The sequence below is a fragment of the Macaca fascicularis genome, chromosome 12, assembly GCF_037993035.2.
Source record: "Macaca fascicularis isolate 582-1 chromosome 12, T2T-MFA8v1.1".
In the NCBI taxonomy this organism is placed as follows: Eukaryota; Metazoa; Chordata; class Mammalia; order Primates; family Cercopithecidae; genus Macaca; species Macaca fascicularis.
This window is the reverse complement of record NC_088386.1, coordinates 10554590-10562437: the sequence shown is the minus strand read 5'-3', so window position 1 is coordinate 10562437 and position 7848 is coordinate 10554590.

Sequence of the window (7848 nt, the reverse complement as noted above, 5' to 3'; positions counted from 1 at the left end):
TTTCTTTCTTTTTTTTTTTTTTTTTTTTGTTTGTTTGTTTGTTTTTCTTACTGCCACTTTCTTACATTCATTTACTCACTCAATAAATATTGAGTGCTCCTAAGTTCTGGCAACCCAGTGCCAGACCCTGGAGACAGAATTGAATTGGTTGTGATTGCTGCCCTCAGGAATTTTTAATTGGCCAATCTAAGAGACTGTTTCCTTTGCAAAGGAAGCTCTCTCTGCAAACACAAGCCATCCTTCCCCTCTCATTCCTGGGTTAGTCCATCCCTCACACCATAAACCAGGTTGAACTTGGGGTCAAGTTCAACCCTTCAGGTGCTGAAGCTATTCCACTGGTCTGGGGACAACGTGGCGGGGGTCTGGCATCCGGCCCTGGGAGCAGCCACAGTAGTGAGGGAGCATTGGCCCATGTCATCCCAGGGACCTGATAGCGTGTCCTGCTGCACAGCGCCCAAGCCTGGCCTGCAGGCTCTGGGGATCTCTGTTATCCCTTCCAGCAAGATTCAGATGCCTCCAAGCAAGAACCTGCTGCAGGCTGGGTTCCCTGGAAGCAGACTCTGCTTTAGATTAGCATCCAGGACTGTCATTAAGAAGCACTCTGGGACTCCATGTTGGGGTGGAGGATGAAGGTGGGATTGAGTGGAGGCAGAAGTTGGGTTGTGAAGCAGCCTCAGTGGAGGCCTCAGTTGACTCCACAGGCAGCTCTGGAGCTGGCATTGCCCTGAGTTGTCCCAGGTTGGGGCGAGAGACCGAGCCTTTATATCTGTGCATGAGGCTCCTCCACACAGGCACGGGTATCCTCTGAGGAAGGAGATGGTCCTGGGCGATGAAGCTCCCCTCAGCCAAGGCAATTCCTGGAAAGGATGATGGGCAGCCTCCCAGCGGCCATGGACTAAGCCCCTCAGTCCTGAAGCAGGACTGGGATGGCTTGTTCCAGCATCCCCCACAAATGCAGACGGCAAAAGGCAGTCTGGCTAGGGGGAAGAGCATCCCTAAAGCTGGTTTTCTACAGATTTAGAGCCAAGTTCCAACTTCCCTCTCCAGCTTACCCCTGGGTAAGCAGCTCCGCCTCTCAGAGAAGCCTCCATTTCCTCAAACCTTGCAGGCTTTAGTGAGATTAATCATGCCACAGCATTAAGTGGAAGGCTTCCTGGAGGAGGTGACGCCCGAGCTGAGTCATGAAGGGAAGTGAAAGGTAGGTGTTGACCTGACAAAGAGGGGAAAGGTGCCCCAGGCAGAAGAGGGCACCTGTTGGGACCAGAGGCCTGAGTAGGCTCAAGAGGAGCACCAGGAACTCAGTGTAGCTGCTGTGGAGAGGGAGGGGTGGGTAAGAGGTGAGGCAGGATGATGGGCAGGGGCAGATCATAGAGGGCTGGAGGGTCAGGAGAGGGGAGGCTGCCCTCATTCTGCCCTCAGAGGAATCTGCCTTCTATCATAGTGGCTTCCGGCTTCCATTTGTGTGGCGCTCACACACGTTAGGGATGCTCTGAGCGGCTTACTTGTATAAGCTCATTTTACCTGGACAACACTGTTATGAGGTAAGGACTCTTATCAGTTCTATTTTACAGATGACAACACTGAGGCACAGAGAGGCTTAGTCAGTTGTCCAAGGTCACACAGCTTGTCAGTGGAGCCCAGGCTGTCTGATGCCCAAGCACACACTCTCAACCTCTACATTGTTCATCACAGGGGCACCTTTGGGTGGCCCAGGGCTGTGTCCTCTCACCACCCTGATTCTGCTTGACCCAGCCAGGTGGAGCCCTGTGGACCGGGCCCGCCAAACCAAAGCCTTCAAACTCTCCAAACCCTCAAACCCTCAAAGGCAGCTTGTCTTCCAGGGACAATGCCGCTGACGCCAAGCCCCAGGGGTTGGGCTATGGGCCAGGGACATGGTTTGGCTCCAGAACATCATAGAGCAATTTGCAACACCTTCAAAATGCAATTGGAGCAGCCAAGAGAGGCAGGTGAGGCGCAGCCCTTACCTGCACCTCAGGTGGATGGCTGGGTGTCGGGTTACCCCAGGGGCAGAGGAAAAGCCTTGGCAGGAGATGAGGGATGCAGCCAGACCCCTGTCCCCTGCCCACACACCCACATTCCCTCCTGGCTTACGTATTGCCCAGGGCCCCACACCCAGTGCAGCCCAGCAGTCCTACCTACGACCTCCCGCCGCCCCAGCTGCAGCTCCTGCCTCTCACCTCCTTAACCGCAGTAATTCCATGAGCAAGGGTCTCCTCCCCGACTGGTGCATCCTCAGGAGGGGAATAGCCATCACCTGGGGCATGCTGGGCTCTGGGGCACGCTGGATGGCTTAAAGACCTCACATAAGACCTCACATAAGACTACGATGCTTCCCAAGGCTCTGCTGCAGGCTAGGCATAGACTTTTGGGCTTATCTTCCTCACGGCCTCGGCAAACATCAACTGATCACACCTGTGTGCTGTTGGCCTGGGCAGGAGCGTTGAGGTGAGTCGGGCCCAGGCCTGCTCTCAAGGCACTCCTGGTAATTACGGGCCTCCTCGCAGCTGGGGGAAAAGGTGCCTGGGAGCCATGGGCCTTACCCACAGAGACTTAGGGGCCAGTGAGTGACAGAACCAGGCTGGCATTGGGCCCGCTTTGTGCAAAAGGCCCCCCATCCCACCTGGAGCTCAAGACATGAGCCCCCAGACACGGTGACGCGCGCCTGTAATCCCAGCACTTTGGGAGGCCGAGGCGGGTGAATCACTTGAGGTCAGGAGTTTCACCATGGCCAACATGGTGAAACCCCATCTCTACTAAAATTACAAAAAATCTCAGGAGGCTGCAGCAGGAGAATCGCTTGAACCCTGGAGGCGGAGGTTGTAGTGAGCTGAGATCATGCCACTGCACTCCAGCATGGGTGACAGAGTGAGATTCCATCTCAAAAAAAAAAAAAAGACAGGACGCTCAGAGAGGACCGCATCCTGCCTGAGCTCACGAGCCAGCCACGGTTGAATTCGAACTGAGCTGTGAATAACTCCGAGTCCACGTGCCCCGGGAACACCAGGCTGAGAGGAGAACGGTGCTGGAACAAGAGACCAGCTCGGGGGTGACACGGAAGGAGCAGGCCTCGGAGAAGAGTGGTGACTCACCGGGACACTTTGTGGTTACAAAACAGGCCAGGCTCCTGCCAGACACTCACACTCGGTTACTTTTTTTTTAATTCCTTTCCTGCCCTTCCACTCCCTGTTCCTTGGGCACAGTAAGTACATTCTGTTCTTTCTGAACTTCTCACTGAACAGGGCAACTCGATTCTTCTCCCAAGGATGGAGGGGCCTTGGCCGACTGGAATCACGGGTGCCAGCCCAGGGCATCAGGAAGGACGCAAGAGGGACCAGCCTGTTCTGGCCAGCCTGCCAATCTGCCGGCTCCCCAGTGCTTTGGGGTCAAGTTCAACCCTCAACTAAGTCCCAGGCATTTGAGATGAGCTTACTCTGCAATCTCGTGTCCCCTACCCCTCTTGGGTGCCAGCACGGAAGCCGCCTGACCTTGCATACTCACAGGCCACCCCGTGCCCCCGGCCTGCCCACGCCACACCTCACCAGTGTTGACCAGAGGAGTTCCTCAAACAAAATCCAAATTAGCTAATAGTGCCATAGCAATTTCCTAACACGAATTATGGTACTGTGGTCATGTTAAAGGGTGTCCATATTTTTAGGAAATAATGAAATATTCAGAGGTAAAAGGACTTCCTGTCTGCAACTTACTCTGAAATATTTTGGAAAAAAAATGTATTAAGAGAATGGAGAGAGATGGGGACAAAAAGCAACTGTGGTAAAACATGAACATTTTAAGGAGTTCGAATTGTATCGGAAATTTTGTGTACTGTTTTGGTAACTTTTCTGTAAGTTTGAAATTATTTCTAAAATGTACAGCTGGGCAGGGTGGCTCATGTGTGTATGCCCCTGCTTTGGAAAGCTGAGGAGGGACAGATCCCTTGAGCCCAGGAGCTGGAGGTTAACAGTGACCTATGACCGTGCTCCAGCCTGGGTGACAGAGCGAGACCCGGTCTCTAAAAAATAGAAAATTAAAATCAAGTTGCAAAATCTTGGGAGGAAAGTAAGTCTGAAAACCCCACTAACCTCAAGTCTCATCTCCAGGAAGCGCCCCAGACCACTGAGGCTGGGACGAGGGGTTCTATGGTGTTGTGGTAACCATCTTGGGTTTCACCCACAGTTCCTGGTTCATAACTGCCACAGCCGTCCTTACAGGCTTGGGTGATAGTGTTGGGGGTGTGAGGCCTCAGGGGCAGGCCCTTGACCTTCTCCTGCCCTCCCTTCACGCCTGTGTTCCCTGCCTTTCTGACTGTGGGTCTTAAGACCACAGTCTTACCCTGGGGGAAGGAATGCTGATATCATGAGGCTTCCATAAAAACCCGAGGACAGGGTTCAGGGAGCTTCCAGACAGTTGAACACGTGGAGAAGGCTGGAGGGTGGTGCCCCAGGGCGGGCATGGAACCCCCACACCCCTCCCCCATACCCTGCCCTATGCACCTCTTCACCTGTATCCTTTGCCATATCGTTTATAATAAAACAGTAAACGTAAGTGTCTCCCTGAGTTCTGTGAACCACTCCAGCAAATTACTCAAACCCAAAGAGGGGGTCGTGGGAACCCCAACTTGAAGCCAGTAGGTCAGAAGTTCCGGAGGCCTGGACTTGCGACTAGTGGAGGTGGGGGGCAGGGGCAGTCTTGAGGACTGAGCCCTCCACCTGTGGGGTCTCACTCTATCTCCAGGTAGGGAGTCAGGATTCCAGGTAGCGGACCCAGCTGGAGTCCGCTGCTTGGTGTGTGGGAAAACCCCGCACATCTGATCACAGAAGGCCTTCTGTGTTAACGATTGTTGAGGAGACTTTTCCCCACACGGCTGCCTTCCAGACACACCCCAACCCCTTAACAAGGTGTGTGTCCCCATCACCCCTTGTCTCCATGTCCTGTTTGCCACTTTAGGAGGGAGTGCCTGGAGGACGGGACAGTGTCTCCTTCCGAGCTGTGATCTGGGTGACATGACACCTCTAGGTCTGTGCTCAGCGCTCTACAGCACGACACGGACCCAGGCAGCACTGGGTGCCAGGCGCCACTCTAGGCCTGCAGAATGCAGTGGTGGAGATTCGTCCAGCCCCCACCTGGTGTAGCTGACCTTCCAGGAGAACTTGGAGCTGGGGACAGGAAGAGGGTCAAAGCTGGGGCTGCGGCCTCCTTCCCATGGTGTCTCCGACACTGTAGTCCAGCCACTTCCCACTCCCTCCGGGGCTTCCACATGGCTGACGGCTCCACTTGCGGCTCGCGGTCTTCCCCCACCAGCCTCTTGCCTCACACATGCCCACCGTGACTTCATCCGACACAGAGACCCTGACCAGCCTGAGCCCTGGTCTTCCCTCTCAGCATGTTTCCAGCTGCCGGTGGGCCAGGCGACAGGGAAGGGATGGCCTTGAGGCCTCAAGGCTCTGGCCGATGGGCCCTGGGGTGGGGCAGGGTGTGGCACTCCAGGGAGGCTGGCCAGGGTGAGCATTGCGGCTGTGGGCTCCTGCAGCTGCTGAGATGCTGTGTGTTGCTGTAGAGCGCTGAGCACAGAGCTAGCAGTGCCGCGGGACCCTGCTGTGCAGGCTTATAGTTGCTCTCATTGCTCCTGCGGCTCTGTGTGCATCTCTGCTCCCTGCCTTTGAAGGACCTTGCAATTGCCTGAGGCACAGTGCACAGTGTGGAGAAATGGGGGGCCAGACTGAGTGGTCAAAGAACGCTTCAGCAGAGGGAGACTTCAGCTGAGCCTTGACGGAGGAGGGAGAGGCAGGCAGACGGTGCACAAGAGGAGCACATTCCGGGCAGAAGATTTCCCCAATCGATGAAGGATTCCTGGAGAAACGCTCAGCGTGCCCTGGCCACAGTGAGAAGATGACTCTGATTCGTGGGCTCCAGTAGCAACAGAAGATGCTGCTTCAGACCCAAGAGTCTGAGCAGATGGCAGAATGGCAGCCTCCAGCAGGGACACAGAGCCAGGATCTATTCTCGAGTTGCTACCAGGGAGCCGGGGCTGGGGGACCCTCCCTGCTTCCTTTGAAAGACACCTACACCCCTGGTCTGGAGGGAAGTTACCTGGGCCCTCTGCCCCCAGTATGATGTGACATTCTAGCTACCCAGTGGCTATCATTAAAGGCCAAGAATGAGCTCAGCCATGGAACTCAATGGTCGCCCCTGCTACCGCCTCCACCCTGCCAGGGCAAACACAAGGTCACTGGTCTTCCCTGCGGTCATAGCCAAGATCAGCTACAGGCAAGACGCTTTGCTCAGTGCACGTGGGGCCTCCCACCCTGCTGGCTGTTGGCAAAAGGCACTTTCAGAGGCTCCTCATGCAAGGATTAGGAGCCAAAGCTGGGAGGAAGGAAGGTGAGTCAGACAGACCTGTGTTCCAAGTTTGACTCTCCATGATTTTTGACCTTGAGCGAGCCTTAGAATTCAGTCACCTCCTTGGCAAAGATGGACATAGAGATATCTGCTCTGCAAAGCCATTCACGAGCATGAGTCCTAACACACCCCAGATGCTCGGCCTGGTGCCCGGCACAGGGAGCCTCCGGACGGACGGTAGCCATTTTCATTTTCAGAGGATTTGTGGCAGTGTTCCCAGGTTGGTTGTTTTCCGTCATTATCTTCACCAGCCAGGAGCCCCTTGAGCCAAGGATGGTGTCTTGCTTGTGCCTGGGCTCCAGGGCTAAGCACTGCTCCTGGTACACGGGAAGTGCTTGGTGTCTGTGCATGAGTGTCCTTACAGGCTGGAGTGTCACCCACCTTCAGGTCTGCATTGGGGCAGTTTCTGGGGGAGCCTGACTCTGCTGGTCTCTGCCCGATCCTGCCTGGGAATTGACTGGGAAAAGTCTCAGCTTTGCCCTGCCCTGGACCCCTTGCTGGGCCCTGGATCCCTGTGGTCGACCTCTCCAGGCCTCACCCCAGGCTCCTCCTCCCATTCAGCAGGAGCTGAAAAAGAACAAAGAAAACAGTCAGAGCCAGGGTCTCCCTGTTAGATTAGCTTGACTTTGAGTCCACTTTCCCTCCAAGAGGGAAAGAATGAATGAAAGGGACAGACGAAGGAGGAAGGTGGAAGGAGGTGAAGCACGGAACTGGCCTCCCAAATGCATCTGCAGTGGAGGGGCAGGGACAGTCAGCAGAAGGTGCCATCTCTGGAGAAGGGGGAGCACCGCTTCCTGGGAGGTGGCCTGAGTGCTGGGGCAGAGCTGACCAGCTGGGAGGTGTGTACATGGCACCCACATGGACACAGTCTCTGGACAACCTGTAGATCTGCAGCTAGTCCCAAAGCAAGGGGGCGGGGGTAGGTGTCGAGGATGGAGTGCATTCTGCAGGGAGCCCAGCAGCAGGAAGTGGGACCATGCTGGGCACACCCCCTGATAACTTACCTTCCTTCCCCTCTGCTTCCTCATCTGAAAAATGAGTGTAGTAACAGCCACCTTGCAGAGCCGTCGTGAGAGTTTTCTGGGAGAATGGATATAAAGCCAGGCCTGGTGGCTCATGTCTGGAATCCCAGCGCTTTGGGAGGCTGAGGCAGGCGGATCACCTGAGGTCAGGAGTTTGAGACCAGCCTGGCCAACCTGGTGAAACCCTGTCTCTACTAATAATACAAAAAAAAAAAAAAAAAAAATTAGCCAGGCGTGGTGGTGTACGCTTGCAGTCCCAGCTGCTCAGGAGGCTGAGGCAGCAGAATTGCTTGAACCTGGGAGGCGGAGGTTGCAGTGAGCCAAGATCGCACCACCGCACTCCAGCCTGGGCGACAAGAGCGAGACTGCGTCATAAATAAATAAATGAATAAATAAATAAATAAATAAA